At 46.2% G+C, this 23,385-nt stretch overlaps 1 protein-coding gene across 1 annotated transcript in view; it reads left to right on the forward strand.

Annotated features, from left to right (window-relative positions):
- The window catches only part of MPND (MPN domain containing), a 224,561-nt gene that overhangs the window by 199,797 nt on the left and 1,379 nt on the right, over positions 1–23,385 (forward strand). The window lies entirely within an intron of this gene.

The following is a 23,385-nucleotide window of genomic DNA, read 5'->3' on the forward strand; positions in this document are numbered from 1 at the left end:
GTGTGGTGAGGGGTGTATTTATAGGCATTTTAAGGTTTGGGAAACTTTGCCCCTCCTGGTAGGAATGTATATCCCATACGTCACTAGCTCATGGACTCTTGCTAATTACATGAAAGAAAAGAGGCATATAGGAATGGGGTTTTAAATAATGAAAATATTTGGTGCCAAAAATGATGCACAAAACAAACAAAAAATTTTTTGGCGCTAACAACATCCGGAAATGACACACTCGCGTCATTGAAGACGCAACCTTGTGAAAGGAATCAGCGTCAACTAAGATGCCGGAAGTGACGAATTTGCGTCATCAAACGTAACCGCCCTAAAAAAAAATCTCACGCCAAAAATGACGCAATAAAATTTAGCATTTTGCGCCCTCGCAAGCCTAATTCTGCCCGCAAATTTGAAAATGACAGTCAATTGAAAAAAAGACTATACCCCAGGTAAGAAATACATTTTCCTAAAAAATGCATTTCCCAGATATGAAACTGACAGTCTGCAAAAGGAAGCCAAACCAGTACTGAAACGGTTATCAGTAGATGTAATGGAATATGAGAGTATATCGTCGATCTGAAAAGGGAGGTAGGAGATGACTCTACGACTGATAACAGAGAACCTATTAAATAGATCTCCCGTGAGGAAAACCATTGCATTCAATAGGTGATACTCCCTTCACATCCCTCTGACAATCACTGTACTCTGAGAGGAATCGGGCTTCAAAATGCTGAGAAGCGCATATCAACGTAGAAATCTTTGCACAAACTTACTTCACCACCTCCATAGGAGGCAAAGTTAAAACTGAATTGTGGTGTGGTGAGGGGTGTATTTATAGGCATTTTGAGGTTTGGGAAACTTTGCCCCTCCTGGTAGGATTGTATATCCCATACGTCACTAAGCTCATGGATAGAAACTTAATTCTCAGTGGCTGGATGGAAGATGCAGAGGGTGGTAATTGCGCCTGTGGTTGGAATATTGCAGGTTGGCGTTGGGGTGTTGCTTTGGATAGTATGTGTATTTTTTAAAAAGTAGTCTGCCAGGTCTTGAGCACTAAAGACAGACCGGGGGGGGGTGGAGCAGGTGGGTAGAGGAGAGAGTTAAAGGTGGAGAAGAGTCGTTTAGGGTTTGAGGAAAGAGTAGATATGAGAGAAGTAGGTTTGCTTGGCTAAGTGAAGGGCAGAAGTGTATGAACGAAGAATAAACTTATATAGTGTATGAAATCAGGTTCAGAGTGAGTTTTCCTCCAGACACGCTCAGCAGTATGGGAGAATTTTTGCAAATAGCGTGTTTGCTGAGCATGCCAGGGCTGTAACTGACGGTGTGATGTTTTGCACAGTTGGGGAGGGGCAAGTGTGTCTAATGTAGAGGATAGAGATTTGTTATAGTGTGCTGTAGCGAGATCAGAGCAGGTTATAGTGGAAGTGTGAGGGAGGAGATCTTGAATGAAGTGGGTTTAGCTGTTGGATTAGAATGTCGTCTAGGTAAGGTGCTACAGCAATGCCCCTCGGTCTTAGAACCGCTAGAAGGGACCCTAGCACCTTTGTGAAAATTCTGGGAGCAGTGGCTAAACCGAATGGAAGAGCCACGAACTGGTAATGTTTGTCCAGAAAGGCGAACCTTAGGAACTGATGATGATCTTTGTGGATAGGAATATGCAGGTACGCATCCTTTAAGTCCACGGTAGTCATATATTGACCCTCCTGGATTGTTGGTAAGATCGTCCGAATGGTTTCCATTTTGAATGATGGAACTCTGAGGAATTTGTTTAGGATTTTTAAATCCAGAATTGGCCTGAAAGTTCCCTCTTTTTTGGGAACTACAAACAGGTTTGAGTAAAAACCCAGACCTTGTTCCGCTGTTGGAACTGGGTGTATCACTACCATCTTTAATAGGTCTCCTACGCAATGTAAGAATGCCTGTCTCTTTATCTGGTCTGAAGATAAGCGAGACATGTGGAACCTTCCCCTTGGAGGGAGTTCCTTAAACTCTAGAAGATACCCCTGAGAGACTATTTCTAGTGCCCAGGGATCCGGAACATCTCTTGCCCAAGCCTGAGCAAAGAGAGAAAGTCTGCCCCCTACTAGATCCGGTCCCGGATCGGGGGCTACCCCTTCATGCTGTCTTGGTAGCAGCAGCAGGCTTCTTGGCCTGTTTACCCTTGTTCCAGCCTTGCAATGGTTTCCATGCTGGTTTAGGCTGGGAAGCGTTACCCTCTTGTCTAGAGGCTGCAGAATTTGGAGCCGGTCCGTTCCTGAAATTGCGAAAGGAACGAAAATTAGATTTGTTCTTAGCCTTGAAAGGCCTATCCTGTGGGAGGGCATGGCCCTTTCCCCCAGTGATGTCTGAAATAATCTCCTTCAATTCTGGCCCGAAAAGGGTCTTACCTTTGAAAGGAATATTAAGCAATTTTGTTTTGGACGACACATCCGCCGACCAAGATTTTAGCCAAAGCGCCCTGCGCGCCACTATTGCAAAACCTGAATTTTTCGCCGCTAATTTTGCCAATTTAAAAGCGCCATCCAAAATAAAGGAATTAGCCAACTTTAGTGCGTGAATTCTGTCCATGACTTCATCATATGGAGTCTCCTTTTGGAGCGAATTTTCTAGTTCCTTGAACCAAAAAGATGCCGCCGTGGTGACAGGAATAATGCACGAAATCGGTTGAAGAAGGAAACCTTGCTGAACAAATATCTTTTTAAGCAATCCTTCCAATTTTTTATCCATAGGATCTTTGAAAGCACAACTGTCCTCAATAGGAATAGTTGTGCGCTTGGCTAACGTTGAAACCGCCCCCTCTACCTTAGGGACCGTTTGCCATGCGTCCCTTCTGGGGTCGACAATGGGGAACATTTTCTTAAATATAGGAGGGGGAACAAAAGGTACACCTGGCTTCTCCCACTCCTTAGTCACTATGTCCGCCACCCTCTTGGGTATCGGAAAAGCATCAGCGTGAACTGGGACCTCTAAGAATTTGTCCATTTTGCACAATTTCTCTGGAATCACCAAAGAATCGCAATCATCAAGAGTAGCTAGCACCTCCTTAAGCAGGGCGCGGAGATGTTCTAGCTTAAATTTAAATGCCACGATATCAAGTTTTGCCTGCTGAGAAATTTTTCCTGAATCAGAAATTTCTCCCTCAGACAGACCCTCCCTCACTGCCAACTCAGATTGATGTGAGGGTATAACAGATAAATTATCGTCAGCGCCAACTTGCTCATCCTCTGTATTTAAAACTGAGCAATCACGCTTTCTGGGAAATGCTGGCAGTTTGGATAAAAGATTTGCTATAGAATTATCCATTACTGCTGTTAATTGTTGCATAGTAACAAGCATTGGCGCGCTAGATGTACTAGGTATCGCCTGCGCGGGCAAAACTGGTATTGACACAGAAGGAGAGGATGATGAACTATCCCCACTACCTTCATTTGAAGAATCATCTTGGGCAACCTTATTAAATGTGACAGTATTGTCCTTACTTTGTTTGGACGCCATGGCACAATTTGCACAAACATTTAAAGGGGGAACCACCTTGGCCTCCATACACACAGAACATATGCTATCTGAAGGTACAGACATGTTAGGCAGATTTAGGCAGGCTATTAATGCAATAAAAACGATTTTACACAAAACCGTTACTGTCTCTTTAAATAATAAAATGAACACACTTTATTTCTGAATGTTAAAAAAACTATGAAGGAAATATCCGATCTTTATAAAAACAATTTATGCTTACCTGATAAATTTATTTCTCTTGTAGTGTATCCAGTCCACGGATCATCCATTACTTGTGGGATATTCTCCTTCCCAACAGGAAGTTGCAAGAGGATCACCCACAGCAGAGCTGCTATATAGCTCCTCCCCTCACTGCCATATCCAGTCATTCAACCGAAACAAGACGAGAAAGGAGAAACCATAGGGTGCAGTGGTGAGTGTAGTTTAATTAAAATTTAGACCTGCCTTAAAAGGACAGGGCGGGCCGTGGACTGGATACACTACAAGAGAAATAAAGTTATCAGGTAAGCATAAATTATGTTTTCTCTTGTTAAGTGTATCCAGTCCACGGATCATCCATTACTTGTGGGATACCAATACCAAAGCTAAAGTACACGGATGATGGGAGGGACAAGGCAGGAACTTAAACGGAAGGAACCACTGCCTGTAGAACCTTTCTCCCAAAAACAGCCTCCGAAGAAGCAAAAGTGTAAAATTTGTAAAATTTTGAAAAGGTGTGAAGCGAAGACCAAGTCGCAGCCTTGCAAATCTGTTCAACAGAGGCCTCATTTTTAAAGGGCCAGGTGGAAGCCACAGCTCTAGTAGAATGAGCTGTAATCCTTTCAGGGGGCTGCTGTCCAGCAGTCTCATAGGCTAAGCGTATTATGCTCCGAAGCCAAAAGGAGAGAGAGGTTGTCGAAGCTTTTTGACCTCTCCTCTGTCCAGAGTAAACGACAAACAGGGCAGATGTTTGACGAAAATCTTTAGTAGCCTGTAAGTAAAACTTCAAGGCACGGACTACGTCCAGATTATGCAAAAGACGTTCCTTCTTTGAAGAAGGATTAGGACACAATGATGGAACAACAATCTCTTGATTGATATTCCTGTTAGAAACCACCTTAGGTAAAAACCCAGGTTTGGTACGCAGAACTACCTTGTCTGAATGAAAAATCAGATAAGGAGAATCACAATGTAAGGCAGATAACTCAGACTCTTCGAGCCGAGGAAATAGCCATCAAAAACAGAACTTTCCAAGATAAAAGTTTAATATCAATGGAATGAAGGGGTTCAAACGGAACTCCCTGAAGAACTTTAAGAACCAAGTTTAAGCTCCACGGGGGAGCAACAGTTTTAAACACAGGCTTAATCCTAACCAAAGCCTGACAAAATGCCTGGACGTCTGGAACTTCTGCCAGACGCTTGTGCAAAAGAATAGACAGAGCAGAGATCTGTCCTTTTAAAGAACTAGCTGATAAGCCTTTGTCCAAACCCTCTTGGAGAAAGGACAATATCCTAGGAATCCTAACCTTACTCCATGAGTAACTCTTGGATTCACACCAATAAAGATATTTACACCATATCTTATGGTAGATTTTCCTGGTGACAGGCTTCCGAGCCTGTATTAAGGTATCAATGACTGACTCGGAGAAGCCACGCCTTGATAGAATCAAGCGTTCAATCTCTATGCAGTCAGTCTCAGAGAAATTAGATTTGGATGATTGAAAGGACATTGTATTAGAAGGTCCTGCCTCAGAGGCAGAGTCCATGGTGGAAGAGATGACATGTCCACTAGGTCTGCATACCAGGTCCTGCGTGGCCACGCAGGTGCTATCAGAATCACTGATGCTCTCTCCTGTTTGATTTTGGCAATCAGTCGAGGGAGCAGAGGAAACGGTGGAAACACATAGGCCAGGTTGAAGAACCAAGGAGCTGCTAGAGCATCTATCAGCGTTGCTCCCGGGTCCCTGGACCTGGATCCGTAACAAGGAAGCTTGGCGTTCTGGCGAGACGCCATGAGATCCAGTTCTGGTTTGCCCCAACGATGGACCAGTTGAGCAAACACCTCCGGATGGAGTTCCCACTCCCCCGGATGAAAAGTCTGACGACTTAGAAAATCCGCCTCCCAGTTCTCTACGCCTGGGATGTGGATTGCTGACAGGTGGCAAGAGTGAGACTCTGCCCAGCGAATTATCTTTGAGACTTCTAACATCGCTAGGGAACTCCTGGTTCCCCCTTGATGGTTGATGTAAGCCACAGTCGTGATGTTGTCCGACTGAAATCTGATGAACCTCAGTGTTGCTAACTGAGGCCAAGCTAGAAGAGCATTGAATATTGCTCTTAACTCCAGAATATTTATTGGGAGGAGTTTCTCCTCCTGAGTCCACGATCCCTGAGCCTTCAGGGAGTTCCAGACTGCGTCCCAACCTAGAAGGCTGGCATCTGTTGTTACAATCGTCCAATCTGGCCTGCGAAAGGTCATACCCTTGGACAGATGGACCCGAGAAAGCCACCAGAGAAGAGAATCTCTGGTCTCTTGATCCAGATTTAGTAGAGGGGACAAATCTGAGTAATCCCCATTCCACTGACTTAGCATGCATAATTGCAGCGGTCTGAGATGCAGGCGCGCAAATGGCACTATGTCCATTGCCGCTAACATTAAGCCGATTACTTCCATGCACTGAGCCACTGACGGGCGTGGAATGGAATGAAGGACATGGCAAGCATTTAGAAGTTTTGATAACCTGGACTCCGTCAGGTAAATTTTCATCTCTACAGAATCTATAAGAGTCCCTAGGAAGGAGACTCTTGTGAGTGGTGATAGAGAACTCTTTTCCACGTTCACTTTCCACCCATGCGACCTCAGAAATGCCAGAACTATCTCTGTATGAGACTTGGCAATTTGAAAGCTTGACGCCTGTATCAGGATGTCGTCTAGATACGGAGCCACCGCTATGCCTCGCGGTCTTAGAACCGCCAGAAGTGAGCCCAGAACCTTTGTAAAAATTCTCGGGGCAGTGGCCAACCCGAAGGGAAGAGCTACAAATTGGTAATGCCTGTCTAGAAAGGCACACCTTAGGAACCGATGATGATCTTTGTGAATCGGTATGTGAAGGTAGGCATCCTTTAAGTCCACTGTGGTCATGTACTGACCCTCTTGGATCATGGGTAGGATGGTCCGAATAGTTTCCATTTTGAATGATGGAACTCTGAGGAATTTGTTTAAGATCTTTAGATCCAAGATTGGTCTGAAGGTTCCCTCTTTCTTGGGAACCACAAACAGATTTGAATAAAATCCCTGTCCTTGTTCCGTCCGCGGAACTGGATGGATCACTCCCATTACTAGGAGGTCTTGCACACAGCTTAGGAATGCCTCTTTCTTTATCTGGTTTGCTGATAACCTTGAAAGATGAAATCTCCCTTGTGGAGGAGAAGCTTTGAAGTCCAGAAGATATCCCTGAGATATGATCTCCAACGCCCAGGGATCCTGAACATCTCTTGCCCACGCCTGGGCGAAGAGAGAAAGTCTGCCCCCCACTAGATCCGTTTCCGGATAGGGGGCCGTTCCTTCATGCTGTCTTGGGGGCAGCAGCAGGCTTTCTGGCATGCTTGCCCTTGTTCCAGGACTGGTTAGGTTTCCAGGCCTGTCTGGAATGAGCAACAGTTCCCTCTTGTTTTGAAGCGGAGGAAGTTGATGCTGCTCCTGCCTTGAAATTTCGAAAGGCACGAAAATTAGACTGTTTGGCCTTTAATTTGGCCCTGTCCTGAGGAAGGGTATGACCCTTGCCTCCAGTAATGTCAGCAATAATGTCCTTCAAGCCAGGCCCGAATAAGGTCTGCCCCTTGAAAGGAATGTTGAGTAATTTAGACTTTGAAGTGACGTCAGCTGACCAGGATTTAAGCCATAGCGCCCTACGCGCCTGGATGGCGAATCCGGAATTCTTAGCCGTTAGTTTAGTCAAATGAACAATGGCATCAGAAACAAATGAGTTAGCTAGCTTAAGCGTTCTAAGCTTGTCAATAATTTCATTCAATGGAGCTGTCTGGATGGCCTCTTCCAGGGCCTCATACCAGAATGCCGCCGCAGCAGTGACAGGCGCAATGCATGCAAGGGGCTGTAAAATAAAACCTTGTTGAATAAACATTTTCTTAAGGTAACCCTCCAATTTTTTATCCATTGGATCTGAAAAAGCACAACTGTCCTCAACCGGGATAGTGGTACGCTTTGCTAAAGTAGAAACTGCTCCCTCCACCTTAGGGACCGTCTGCCATAAGTCCCGTGTAGTGGCGTCTATTGGAAAAAAATTTCTAAATATAGGAGGTGGGGAAAAGGGCACACTGGGTCTATCCCACTCATTGCTAATAATTTCTGTAAGCCCTTTAGGTATAGGAAAAACGTCATTACACACCGGCACCGCATAGTATCTATCCAGCCTACACAATTTCTCTGGAATTGCAACTGTGTTACAGTCATTCAGAGCAGCTAATACCTCCCCAAGCAATACACGGAGGTTCTCAAGCTTAAATTTAAAATTAGAAATCTCTGAATCAGGTTTCCCCGAGTCACCCACAGACTGAAGCTCTCCGTCCTCATGTTCTGCATACTGTGACGCAGTATCAGACATGGCTCTAACAGCATTTGCGCGCTCTGTATCTCTCCTAACCCCAGAGCTATCGCGCTTGCCTCTTAATTCAGGCAATCTAGATAATACCTCTGACAGGGTATTATTCATGATTGCAGCCATGTCCTGCAAGGTAATCGCTATGGGTGTCCCTGATGTAATTGGCGCCATATTAGCGTGCGTCCCCTGAGCGGGAGGCGAAGGGTCTGACACGTGGGGAGAGTTAGTCGGCATAACTTCCCCCTCGACAGAACCCTCTGGTGATAATTCTTTTATAGATAAAGACTGATCTTTACTGTTTAAGGTGAAATCAATACATTTAGTACAGATTCTCCTATGGGGCTCCACCATGGCTTTCAAACATAATGAACAAGTAGGTTCCTCTGTGTCAGACATGTTTAAACAGACTAGCAATGAGACTAGCAAGCTTGGAAAACACTTTAAAACAAGTTTACAAGCAATATAAAAAAACGTTACTGCGCCTTTAAGAAACACAAATTTTCCCAAATTTTGAAATAACAGTGAAAAAATGCAGTTACACTAACGAAATTTTTACAGTGTATGTAATAAGTTAGCAGAGCATTGCACCCACTTGCAAATGGATGATTAACCCCTTAATACCAAAAACGGAATAACAAATGACAAAAACGTTTTTTAAACAGTCACAACTGCCACAGCTCTACTGTGGCTTTTTACCTCCCTCAATAGGACTTTTGAAGCCTTTTGAGCCCTTCAGAGAAGTCCTGGATCATGCAGGAAGAAGCTGGATGTCTGTGTCTAATTTTTGCTGTGCAAAAAAAACGCCAAAATAGGCCCCTCCCACTCATATTACAACAGTGGGAAGCCTCAGGGAACTGTTTCTAGGCAAAATTCAAGCCAGCCATGTGGAAAAAACTAGGCCCCAATAAATTTTATCACCAAACATATGTAAAAAACGATTAAACATGCCAGCAAACGTTTTAAAATACACTTTTAGAAGAGTATGTATCTCTATTAATAAGCCTGATACCAGTCGCTATCACTGCATTTAAGGCTTTACTTACATTACTTCGGTATCAGCAGCATTTTCTAGCAAATTCCATCCCTAGAAAAATATTTTAACTGCACATACCTTATTACAGGAAAACCTGCACGCTATTCCCCCTCTGAAGTTACCTCACTCCTCAGAATATGTGAGAACAGCAAAGGATCTTAGTTACTTCTGCTAAGATCATAGAAAACGCAGGCAGATTCTTCTTCTAAATACTGCCTGAGATAAACAGTACACTCCGGTACCATTTAAAAATAACAAACTTTTGATTGAAGAAATAAACTAAGTATAAAACACCACAGTCCTCTTACGACCTCCATCTTAGTTGAGAGTTGCAAGAGAATGACTGGATATGGCAGTGAGGGGAGGAGCTATATAGCAGCTCTGCTGTGGGTGATCCTCTTGCAACTTCCTGTTGGGAAGGAGAATATCCCACAAGTAATGGATGATCCGTGGACTGGATACACTTAACAAGAGAAATTTACACCCCAGTGTCTTAATGCTTTGAAAGTATTGCACACCAAATATGAAGTCTCTAAACCCTTAAATAAGCAAACCGGAGCTAATAGTTAAATTAACCGGTTTAAACACACTACAGTCCCTGCCACAGACTTTGCTACGGCTTTTACCTTCCTTAGGGGTTATTCACCACAGAAATAAGCCTTCCGGAGTCCGTTTCTCAGCCACAGGACCCTCTCACATGAAGCTGCATGCACTGCCTTTAGAAGTAACTGCGCAACTGAGGCGCGAAAATGAGGCCTCCTCCCTCTGCATACCAGAGTGAAGGGGCCTTTCTGACTAGATTAGGCGTCTAAACAAATGCCAGGCATAATTAAAACGTTCCCAAAAGTGTTTCCAAGTTCATAAAACACTCCAAATGTCATAAAAATATGATATAAGCAAATCGATTTAGCCCACGATAGTGTCAACCAGCATAGAGCCCAATTTATAAGCCTTTAATCTGTTACTGAGTCTAAGAAAATGGCTTACCGGTCCCATAAGGGAAAACTGACAGTCTTCTAGCATTACTATGTGTTATTAGAAAAGAGACTGGTCATACCTGAAGCAGATAAGTCTGCAAACTGTTACCCCCAACTGAAGTTCTCTGGTTTCAACAGTCCTGCGTGGTAACAGCAATGGATTTTAGTTACTGGTGCTAAAATCATACTCCTCTTTTAACAGAACTCTTCATCACTTTCTGTTGTAGAGTAAATAGTACAAACCGGCACTATTTTAAAATAAACTCTTGATAGAAGAAATAAAACTACAACTAACACCACATACTCTTTACCATCCCCGTGGAGATGCTACTTGTTCAGAGCAGGCAAAGAGAATGACTGGGGGGCGGAGCCAGAGGGGGGGCTATATGGACAGCTTTTGCTGTGTGCTCCCTTTGCCATTTCCTGTAGGGGAAGAGAATATTCCCACAAGTAAGGATGAAGCCGTGGACTGGACACACCAATGTAGGAGAAAACAGAAGTGCAGTGAACTGGAAGTGCTGGTCCAGGAACGCAAACCTTCTTTGGGACCACGAAAAGGTTTGAATAGTATCCCAAAACTCTTTCTGAGATAGGCACTGGGACAATGACTCCTAAGGATGACAGATCCCGCATGCACCCCAGAAAGGCTTCCCTCTTTTCTGGTCTGTAAGACAGGATTGAGAGAAGAAATCTGCCCTTGGGTGGATGAGACTTGAAACCTATCCTGTATCCCTGAGCTATGACCTCCAGGACCCATGGATCCTGCATGTCCCTGAACCAAGCATCTGAAAAGCATCTGCAACAGTCTGCCCCCTACACGATCCAGAGCCGGTTCGGGGGCCACCCCTTCATGCCAATTTAATCCCGGCAGGCTTCTTGCTCTGCTTGGACTTATTCCAGGACTGAGCCGGCTTCCAAGTACTCTTGGTTTGCTCGGGCTTAGTGGAGGACTGCTGTCGTTGGGATTTATCAGAACGAAAGGAACGAAAATTAGAAACTTGTCAGGAACAGGATAAGAAGGAGAGAGGGAAATAGAGAGTGTTTCCCAATATTATTCTAATTTCAAAGGGGTTTGGCCTAGCAAGCCAGTCAAGGCTAATGGAGTGTCTTTAAATACCTAGTTCAGAGAGAGAAAGGTGTATCTGGGGGGGGAAGGGATTTCAATAAAAGCTAGGTCAGTAAGCTATGTCACCACAAGGTGGATGGCTCAGTGGTACTAAAAGGGTTATCCTTCTTTGACTGAATAACGCTGTCAAGGCATTTGGAACATAAATGAGAGGGTGGGCATACCAAAGCCTCCTCATAATATAAACAGGTATTACTATTTGGAACAGAGGGAGTACCCTCTAATATATCAGAATCCTCCATAGCTTAACCCAATAACAGCAGAACACAGAAAATACAAATCTTTATTTCTCACAAACAGCACCTTTATACTCCCAATGGCTGGGGCACTCACCACTTCCTAGACCAAGACAATACAGAGAAATAGCGTCTTCTCCGACAACAAGCTCGGTCAGGAAAGAGGAAATGAAAATGAGACCACTCCCGGTCACATGGTGCGCAAGCCAGGACCGCCCCTGCTATGAGAAAAAGCACGCCAAGCTACAAGCAGGCAGTAAAACTCGTCAACACTGATTGCTTAGGAGCTGATAGCAGGCAGTCTGGATCGGTTCACAGAAAGACTCTCCCTGCATCTCCAGACTCTAACTTTAATCAATGCTCTTACTGAGAGGCTGACAAGACTACTTAAAACTCCAGTCCCATATCGAAGGGCAGATACCCTTCCAAGGAATTACTCCGAAATCTTCTGACACATCTCTACCATCCTCCTGTGATGGAAGGCAAAGAATGACTGGGGGAAGTGGGAGGGTTATTTAAGCCTTTGGCTGGGGTGTCTTTGCCTCCTCCTGGTGGCCAGGTTCAGTATTTCTCAACAGTAAGGAATGATGCAGTGGACTCTCTTTACATTAAGAAGGAAATGGAAACCTGTCTGCTGAAAGACATTTGTTGTGAAAAGACACTAGCTTTCTATCCATAGGGTCATTCGACCGAAACAAGCCGAGAAAGGAGAAACCATAGGGTGTAGTGGTGACTGTAGTTTAATTAAAATTTAGACCTGCCTGAAAAGGACAGGGCGGGCCATGGACTGGATACACTACAAGAGAAATAAATTTATCAGGTAAGCATAAATTATGTTTTCTCTTGTTAAGTGTATCCAGTCCACGGATCATCCATTACTTGTGGGATACCAATACCAAAGCTAAAGTACACTGATGATGGGAGGGACAAGGCAGGAACTTAAACGGAAGGAACCACTGCCTGTAGAACCTTTCTCCCAAAAACAGCCTCCGAAGAAGCAAAAGTATCAAATTTGTAAAATTTGGAAAAGGTATGAAGCGAAGACCAAGTTGCAGCCTTGCAAATCTGTTCAACAGAGGCCTCATTTTTAAAGGCCCAGGTGGAAGCCACAGCTCTAGTAGAATGAGCTGTAATCCTTTCAGGAGGCTGCTGTCCAGCAGTCTCATAGGCTAAACGGATTATACTCCGAAGCCAAAAAGAAAGAGAGATTGCCGAGGCCTTCTGACCTCTCCTCTGTCCAGAGTAAACAACAAACAGGTTAGATGTTTGGCGAAAATCTTTAGTAGCCTGTAAGTAAAACTTCAAGGCACGGACTACGTCTAGATTATGCAAAAGACGTTCCCCTTCTTTGAAGAAGGATTAGGACATAATGATGGAACAACAATCTCTTGATTGATATTCTTGTTAGAAACCACCTTAGGTAAAAACCCAGGTTTTGTACGCAGAACAACTTTATCTGAATGAAAGATCAGATAAGGAGAATCACAATGTAAGGCAGATAACTCCGAGACTCTTCGAGCCGAGGAAATAGCCATCAGAAAAAGAACTTTCCATGAAAGAAGTTTGATATCAATAGAATGAAGGGGTTCAAACGGAACCCCTTGAAGAACTTTAAGAACCAAGTTTAAGCTCCATGGAGGAGCAACAGGTTTAAACACAGGCTTAATTCTAACTAAAGCCTGACAAAATGCCTGAAGGTCTGGAACTTCTGCCAGACACTTGTGTAAAAGAATAGACAGAGCAGAAATCTGTCCCTTTAAAGAACTAGCTGATAATCCTTTGTCCAAACCCTCTTGGAGGAAGGACAATATCCTAGGAATCCTAACCCTACTCCATGAGTAATTCTTGGATTCACACCAATGAAGATATTTACGCCATATCTTGTGGTAAATTTCCTGGTGACAGGCTTTCGTGCCTGTATTAAGGTATCAATTACTGACTCGGAGAAGCCACGCTTTGATAGGATCAAGCGTTCAATCTCCATGCAGTCAGTCTCAGAGAAAGTAGATTCGGATGATTGAAACGACCTTGTATTAGAAGGTCTTGTCTCAGAGGCAGAGTCCATGGTGGAAAGGATGACATGTCCACTAGATCTGCATACCAGGTCCTGCGTGGCCACGCAGGCGGTATCAATATCACCGATGCTCTTTCCTGTTTGATTTTGGCAATCAGACGAGGGAGCAGAGGAAACGGTGGAAACAAATAAGCCAGGTTGAAGAACCAAGGCGCTGCTAGAGCATCTATCAGTGCCGCTTCTGGGTCCCTGGACCTGGATCCGTAACAAGGAAGCTTGGCGTTCTGGCGAGACGCCATGAGATCCAATTCTGGTTTGCCCCAACGGAGAACCAATTGAGCAAACACCTCCGGATGGAGTTCCCATTCCCCCGGATGAAAAGTCTGACGACTTAGAAAATCCGCCTCCCAGTTCTCTACACCTGGGATATGGATCGCTGACAGGTGGCAAGAGTGAGTCTCTGCCCAGCGAATTATCTTGGAGACTTCTGACATCGCTAGGGAACTCCTGGTTCCCCCCTTGATGGTTGAGTGTAAGCCACCAGTCCGTGATGTTGTCCCGACTGAAATCTGATGAACCTCCAGTGTTGCTAGCTGAGGCCAAGCCAGAAGAGCATTGAATATTGCTCTTAACTCCAGAATATTTATTTAGGAGGAGTTTCTCCTCCTGAGTCATGAACCCTGAGCCTTCAGGGAGTTCCAGAAGCAACCCCAACCTAGAAGGGCTGGCATTGTTGTTACAATTGTCCAATCTGGTCTGCGAAAGGTCATACCCTTGAGACAGATGGGCCCGAGATAAACCACCAGAGAAGAGAATCTCTGGTTTCCTGGGATATACAGATTTAGTAGAGGGGACAAATCTGTGTAATCCCCATTCCACTGACTGAGCATGCCATAATTGCAGCGGTCTGAGATGCAGGCGCGCGAATGGCACTATGTCCATCGCCGCTACCATTAAGCCCGATTACTTCATGCACTGAGCCACCGTGGGTGCGCGGAATGGAGTGAAGAACACGGCAAGCATTTAGAAGTTTTGATAACCTGGACTCCGTCAGGTAAATTTTCATTTCTACAGAATCTATTAGAGTCCCTAGGATGGAAACCCATTGTGAGAGGAGATAGAGAACTCTTTCTTCGTTCACTTTCCACCCATGCGGACTCAGGAATGCCAGAACTATCTCTGTATGAGATTGGCAATTTGAAAGCTTGACGCCCTGTATCAAGGATGTCGTCCAGGTAAGGAGCCACCGCTATGCCTCGTGGTCCTTAGGACCGCCAAGAAGTGAGCCCAGAAACTTTGTAAAAATTCTTGGGGCTGTAGCCAACCCGAATGGAGAGCTACAAATTGGTAATGCCTGTCTAGAAAGGCAAACCTCAGGAACTGATGATGATTCTTGTGAATCGGAATGTGAAGGTAGGCATCCTTTAAGTCCCACTGTGGTCATGTACTGACCCTCCTTGGATCATGGGTATAAATGGTTCGCAATAGTTTCCATCTTGAATGACGGAACTCTGAGGAATTTGTTTAGGATCTTTAAATCCAAAATTGGTCTGAAGGTTCCTCTCTTTTTTGGGAACCACAAACAGATTTGAATAAAACCCCTGTCCTTGTTCCGTCCGCGGAACTGGATGGATCACTCCCATTACAAGGAGATCTTGTACGCAGCTAGGAATGCCCTCTTTCTTTATCTGGTTTGCAGATAATCTTGAAAGGTGAAATCCCCTCCCCCCTTGTGGAGGAGAAGCTTTGAAGTTCCAGAAGATATCCCTGAGATATGATCTGCAACACCCAGGTGATCCTGAACATCTCTTGCCCACCGCCTGGGCGAAGAGAGTCTGCCCCTACTAGATCCGTTGTCGGATAGGGGGCCGCTCCTTCATGCTGTCTTAGAGGCAGCAGCAGGCTTTCTTGGCCTGCTTGCCCTTGTTCCAGGACTGGTTAGGTTTCCAGGCCTGCTTGGATTGAGCAAAAGTTCCCTCTTGTTTTGAAGCCAGAGGAAGTTGATGCCTGCACCTGCCTTGAAATTTCGAAAGGCACGAAAATTAGACTGTTTGGCCTTTGATTTGGCCTGTCCTGAGGAAGGGTATGACCCTTACCTCCAGTAAAGTCAGCAATAATTTCTTCAAACCAGGCCCGAATAAGGTCTGCCCCTTGAAAGGAATGGTTGAGTAATTTAGACTTTGAAGTCACCATCAGCTGAACCAGGATTTGAACCATAGCGCCCTACGCGCCTGGATGGCGAATCCGGAATTCTTAGCCGTTAGTTTAGTCAAATGAACAATGGCTATCAGAACAAACAAATGAGTTAGCTAGCTTAAGAGTTCTAACGTTGTCAACAATTTCAGTCAATGGAAGCTGTATGGTTGGCCTCTTCCAGGGCCTCAAACCAGAATGCGCCGCAGCACTGTGACCAGGCGCAATGCATGCAAGGGGCTGTAAAATAAAACCTTGTTGAATAACACATTTTCTTAAGGTTAACCCTCTAATTTTTTATCCATTGGATCTGAAAAGCACAACTCGTCCTCATACCGGATAGTGGTACGCTTTGCTAAAGTAGAAACCTGCTACCTCCACCTTAGGGACAGTCTGCCATAAGTCCCATGTAGTGGCATCTATTGGAGAACATTTTCCTAAATATAGGAGGTGGGGAAAAGGGCACACCGGCTATCCCACTCCTTACTAATAATTTTCTGTAAGCGCTTTTAAGTATTGGAAAAACATCAGTACTCACCGGCAATGCATAGTATTTATCCAGCCTACATAAATTCTCCTGGCACTGCAATTGTGCCACTGGTCATTCAGAGCAGCTAATACCTCCCAAGCAATACACGGAGGTTCTCAAGCTTAAATTTAAAATAAGAAATCTCTGAATCAGGTCTCCCCTATTCAGAGACGTCACCCACAGACTGAAGCTCTCCGTCCTCAGGTTCTGCATATTGTGACGCAGTAATCAAAACATGGCTCTTACAGCATCTACGCGCTCTGTATCTTCGTCTAACCCCAGAGCTATCGCGCTTGCCTCTCAATTCAGGCAATCTGGATAATACCTCTGTACAGGGTATTATTCATGATTGCAGCCATGTCCTGCAAAGTAATCGCTATGGGCGTCCCTCGATGTACTTGGCCGCCATATTAGCGTGCGTCCTTGAGCGGGAGGCGAAGGTCAGACACCGTGGGGGAGAGTTAGTCGGCATAACTACCCCCTCGACAGACCCCTCTGGGTGACAATTCTTTTGTAGATAAAGACTGATCTTTACTGTTTAAGGTGAAATCAATACATTAGTACACATTCTCCTATGGGCTCCACCATGGCCTTTTAACATAATGAACAAGTATCCTCTGTTTCAGACATGTTTGTACAGACTAGCAATGAGACTAGCAAGCTTGGAAAACACTTTTAAAGCAAGTTAACAAGCAATATAAAAACGTTTCTGAGTCCTTTAAGAGAAACAAATTTTGACTAAAATTGAAATAACAGTGAAAAAAGGCAGTTACACTAACAAACATTTTTACAGTGTATGTAACAAGTCAGCAGAGCATTGCACCCACTTGCAAATGGATGATTAACCCCTTAATAACAAAAACGGAATAATAAATGACAAAAACGTTTTTTAAACACAGTCACAACAACTGGCCACAGTCTACTGTGGTTGTTACCCTCCTTCAAAACACGACTTTGAAGCCCTTTTGAGCCCTCCAGAGATGTCCTGTATCATGCAGCAGGGCAGAAGCTGAATGTCCTGGCAGTATTTTTAGCAGCACAGAAAAAGCACTAAAAGTAGGCCCTTCCCACTCATATTACAACAGTGGAAGGCTCAGAAACTGTTTCTAGGCAAAAATCAAGCCAGCCATGTGGAAAAAAAACTAGGCCCCCAATAAGTTTTATCACCAAGCATATATAAAAACGATTAAACATGGCAGCAAACGTTTATATTGCACTTTTATAAGAGTATGTAATCTCTGTTAATAAGCCTGATACCAGTAGCTATCACTAAATTTAAGATCAACTTACATTAATCCGGTATCAGCAGCATTTTTCTAGCAAATTCCATCCTAGAAACTATGTTAACTGCACATACCTTATTGCAGGAAAACCTGCAACGGCCATTTCCCCCTACTGAAGTTACCTCAGTCCCTCAGAATATGTGAGAACGGCAGTGGATCTTAGTTACTTCTGCTAAGATCATAGAAATCACAGGCAGATTCTTCTTCTAATGCTTCCTGAGATGAAACAGTACACCTCCGGTACCATTTAAAAATAACAAACTTTTGATTGAAGTTAAAAAACTAACTATAATACACCACTCTCCTCTTACTACGCTACCATCTTTGTTGAGAGTTGCAAGAGAATGACTGGATTATGGCAGTGAGGGGAGGAGCTATATAGCAGCTCTGCTGTGGGTGATCCTCTTGCAACTTCCTGTTGGAAGGAGAATATCCCACAAGAAATGGATGATCCGTGGACTGGATACACTTAACAAGAGAAAAAGAAATAAGCTAGCAGATACAAAGGTATACTTAACGCGCCTTACAAAAAATTGACACATGCTAATAGAGGCAAAACCCCCCAGAAATATCATATATTCCACATAATTACATTTATTGCTATTTTCAATATATATCCCATGTATCCTTATTATAATATTTATATCATATTATATATATATATATATATATATACACACACACATACAGTATAATATGTAGCATCATGAGTAAATGCATTTTGTTCTTTTGTTTTATTCGTCGTTGTCACAGATACCAGCGCTGCCAATGCTACCTCCACCTCCCCTACTACCTGGGTCACTATTTATTACCCTCGTTTTCTGGCCTCTTATGGATTACGGGATGTCCCCAAACTCTCTCCCCCTTGTGTTCTCACTGTTTATGCCTTCTCTTGGAAGAGCTGATCTCTTACCTCCTGACCCTTCCCGGTTGATGGAACTACTAGCCGGCCGGGCCTACCCAGGGTCCCGCTGACCTTTACCCTAGGTAGTTTCAGCAGCTTTTTGCCCCCAGAACTCCGCTCTTTGTGGGATTGATACTTCCTATGGAGGGCAAGAGATGGGGTAATTGTCGGAAAGGAGCTCCTCTTTGGAACTAGCTCCCCCTGGCCTTACCTTTGAACAGCTGCCGCACCGACCCTAGCAACGGATCATGTCGCTTTTTGGACTGGGACATCTTGGGGTCCGGAGCTCTCCACTGGTACTCGGGAATAGCCGCCGCTTCCCTCAGGATCACCCCAAAACCGCGGTCTAGGGTATTGAGCAGGGGACTATGGCTCCTATTGGGGCGCCAGTCTAGAGGGGCGGGAATGGCTTGAGATCTGGGGGCCAGATAAGACGGCTCAGTGAGTATATAAGCAGTGTGTGTTTCACAATAAAGTCTGTTCGTGTTTCACCTGAATACTGGTTTTGTCTGGTTATTTGGGTGGGCTCTTGCTATAATCACTTCTCTCCACTCTATAGCTACAATTTTCAGGTACAGGAAGGATCCTTTGACGGAGCTACCCAGTTGGGGTAGCTGGTGTCCGTCTCAACTGGTTGGCAGCGGTGGGATGTTTCGTTCTACCTGTGACATCCAAACCACAAACTAAGTCCTCTTCGGATGGAGCAGTGGTACTCTGGGCTTAAAAGAAAGTACCCTTAAATATTTGCTGGAGGTTCGTGGACAAGTGGCCCAGCAATCATCGCAGAGCTGATGGAAGGCGGATCGAGCTAGTGAGCCCGGCTGTACCCGGGGCAGTGACCCGGGAGGGCAGTGACCGGGCCAGCTAGTCCTCACTGGGGGGACCAATATGTCCAAGGTTCAGAGGAAGATCTGGTGGCAACCGGCGCTCTATGAGACCACCCCACCACAGGAGATTATAACTCGGATAATTGCTGATGCAACCCGCCTCAAGATGCTTGGAGGTCCCTGAAGGTTATGGGGGGAGCCCGTGCCGGTCGATCTGGGGCCTGCTCCCCCTCCAAAGAAGCTACCTCACAAGGCTTTCCGTGCCTTTAAAGACGGAGACGAGGAGAGTATACCAATACTTACAAGTATTTGAGACACAGGTGCGACTGCAGGGCAAAAGAAACTTATGAACCGGGTGAAAGAACGCATCCTAGCCCGGTACACCATCACGACTGGAGGCTCACCGGCTGAAGTTCCGAGGATTGAGAAAGAAAGAGGGACAGCCTTTCACTGAAGTGGGGCCATCAGTTCACCTGCTCCTTGGACTACTGATTCACAGGCTAACCAAGTAACCACTCCAGCCTCCCAGCTCATGAATGGGTCCGGGATTTGGAAGCCCAAGATGGTAGACCAAGCTGCCGTTCCTGGCAGATTGGTTCTTGGATGCCTGGCATCAGGTGCAACTTGAACCCTCGCCCAGCAGGCCGCTTCACTGCCAGTTCCGGCTCACCCCCAGTGGCTCACCGGCCCAGTCCACCCTGGAAGATAGGAATCCGATGCTACGGATGCAACCAGATGGGTCATGTCCAAGTTAACTTCCAAGAAAATCCGCCCCTGTTCAATGGACAAGAGCACCCACTGGGAGCTCCAGAGCCGCCACTCAATGCTTGGAGGTCAGGAGAGCCACACTGACCATGCCGATTGGACCGAAGAAGAGTTTGGGGTCTTACATTAGGTGGATCCAGTCCAAGCAGCAACAGGCAACAAGCGCCTACACCACCTCCAGGTCGTATGAATCAACAGCCGGCAGGCACAGGATCTACGGGACAGTGGAGCAACTGTTACCCTTGTCCAGCCACACCTGGTCACCACCTCGGACCGGACACGGAAGTCCATTACAGTTCGTGTGGCTAGGGGTAAGGTGCTCCTGATCCCCTACAGCACAAGTTCACCTGGATTGGGGTTGCCGGCTCCCGTGCTGTGGGAATTAGGGTCATACCTCACTTACCCGTAGAGGTCTTGCTGGGGAATGATTTGGGGCATCTCACCTCCTCCTTTGTATGGATGACTCTACCGATGCTTACCTAGTCCACCACCCACCAGCAAGCCAGACTCCAGGCCACTGCACTTGATTAGGTGACCCAGGTAAGCCACTGTGCCCTGACATCTACCCGACCGCTGGAGACATTGAGTGACCCGACATTAGCTCCATACCGTGCCCAGGACAGACCCAGGGGTGTTAGGAGGCAACCCCTTTGAGTGGGACAGAGAGCTCCTATACCGGGTTTACAGAGGGGAGCGAGAGGCAGGCAGATGCCCAAGCCCCAGCTGGTAGTACCCCCAAAAGTATCAGTACAACCTGCTGCGCATAGGGCACAACATTCCCCTGGCAGGACATCTAGGCATCATTAGAACCCGTCACCGACTGACTCAGACCTTTTTCTGGCCAAGGATTACAGGGGACGTTAGGCAGTGCTGTCGGACTTGTGAAGTTTGCCAAAGAGTAGGCAAGACAGGGGACCACTCCAAAGTATCCCTGCACCCACTCCCTATAATCGACGAACCATTCAGCAGAGTAGCCGTTGACATTGTTGGTCCCTTGCTCTGTCCCTCAGTGAAAAAGTATATCATAACCGTGGTGGACTATGCCACCCGACGGGAATCCCACTGGCCAATATCCAGGCAGACACAGTAGCCGATGCGCTGCTCCGGATATTTGCCAGGGTGGGTTTCCCCCAAGAGATTATCTCAGACCAGGGGACCCAGTTTACTGCTGAGCTCACCCAGCAGCTATGGAGGCTTTGCAAGGTAAGACTCCTGCCGATCTCTTCCTACCACCCCAAGACTAAAGGGCTGTATGAGAGGTTTAACGGGACCATGAAGCAGCTGCTTAGGACATTCTCAGCCTCTCACAAAGATACCTGCTGCACCTCTTGTTCACATACAGAGAGGTGCCCCAGGAATCTACTGGGTTCTCCTCCTTTGAGTTAGTATATGGCCAGAGGGAGAGTGCCCCTAGACCTGCTTAGAGCCCATTGGGAAGGATCAGATGGGGAGGAAGGACACTCCATTGTGGGGTACATCCTGGAATTCAGAGATCGATTGAAAGGACCTCGCCACTAGAGTGCAAGAGAACCTTCAGATCGTCCAAGGTAGGCAGAAGCGGTGGTACGACAGGAATGCTCTTAACCGCACCTTAGACGGAGGACAGAAGGTCTGGCCCCTGAAGCCTACCAAGACAGAAAAAGCTACAGGCTTCCTGGCAGGGACCCTATAAAGTGATAGAGCAACTCTGCGATACGACCTACCTGGTAGCCAAATGATCAGATGAATGGGTCCGCCGGACCTTTCATGTGAACATGTTGAAGGCATACCAGGAGAGGCCCGAGGAGGTAGCCGCCATCTGTGCTCCTACCTTGAAAGACTCATTCTCCCCATGCCGGAGCTACCCGGGTGAAATAGGACGCCCGCAGGCATAAGGGACATAAAGTTAAATGAGAGGCTGGGGACTGTGCAGAGGGAGCAAGTCAGACAGGTATTAGAGCCGACGTGGCATGTTCTCCACTGACCCTGGGTACACCACGGTAGCGGTGAACCGAGTGGAGACCCTGGTACAGGAGCCCCTGCGGAAGCCAGCGTACCGGGTCCCCGAATCAGGGAGATGCTGGACATGGGCATTATTGAGCCGTCCAACAGTCCCTGGGCTTCCCTGGTGGTGCTGGTACCCAAGCGGGACGGAACCCCACGATTTTACGTAGACTATAATTGGCTTAACATCAAAACCACGACCGATGCCTATCCTATACCCCAGTTTGATGATTACCTAGAATGCATCGCCTGCGGTAACTTTCTGATCACCTTAGACCTCTGCAAGTGGTACTGGCAGATTCCCCTGTAGCCGGAATCTATTCCGAAGTCAGCGATCACCCCATTCGGCCTGTACCAGTTTAAGGTCATGCCATTTGGGATGAAGAATGCCCCGGCAACTTTCCAGAGGATGGTAGATCGCCTCCTTTATGGCCTCCAGGATTATGCCTGCGCCTATCTGGACGACATTGCGATCTACAGCTATAACTGGGAGGACCACCTGGTCTACCTAGGTACCGTTCTGGACCACATCAAGGCTGCGGGTCTGACGCTGAAGTCAGACAAATGCCTGTTTGGGCGCTGAGTAGGCTGTGAGAAGCAGCGACCGGAGCAGGCAAAGATTGAAGCAGTCACGAACTGGTCAACCCCCAAGACCCAGGTCTTAGCCTTCCTAGGGACAGCAGGGTACTACCACAAGGTTGGCCACAACTACAGTGCCCTGGCCAAACTTTTGACTGCCCTGACAAGAAAACAGTTACCCCGACAAGTTCTGTGGTCCCCCAATTTGTGAGGCCGCCTTCCAAAACCTAAAAAACAGCTCCAACTTCTGCCCTATCCTGGCTGATCCTAGCCTCTCTAAACGTGTGTGTCCATACAGATGCCTCTATGTTCAGATTGGGAGCAGTGCTAAGCCAGGTGGATGAGGAGGGCCATGAACACCAATAGCCTATATTAGCATGAAGCTACTGCCGAGGGAAGCTACGCGGGTGGTGGAATAGGAATGGCACTGTTGTGGGCCCCTAAGGAATTGCAACCTTACTTATATGGAAGGGCCTTCACCATGCTCACTGACCACAACCCCCTGGGTCTGGCTCAACAGTTTATGGGGACAATGGACCACTGTTGCGGTGGAGCCTAGTCTTGCAGCACCTTCAATTTTACCATTCAGTATCAGCTGGGAAGGAGGAATAGGAATGCTGGACTCTCCCCGGCAAACTGAATTGGAGTAACTCACCGGACAGCCCCAGGACGACCGTGGGTGGATCTAGTCAGGTCTGCCTGACTTTTTGGGGGGGGGAGCACTGTCAAAGATACCAGGCTGCCAAGGCTACCCCCACGTCATGTGTCATGTTTATTACCTCATTTTCTGGCCCCTTATGTATTACGGGATGTCCCAAACTCTCTCCCTCT

The sequence above is a fragment of the Bombina bombina genome, chromosome 2 (assembly GCF_027579735.1).
Source record: "Bombina bombina isolate aBomBom1 chromosome 2, aBomBom1.pri, whole genome shotgun sequence".
Classification (NCBI taxonomy): Eukaryota; Metazoa; Chordata; class Amphibia; order Anura; family Bombinatoridae; genus Bombina; species Bombina bombina.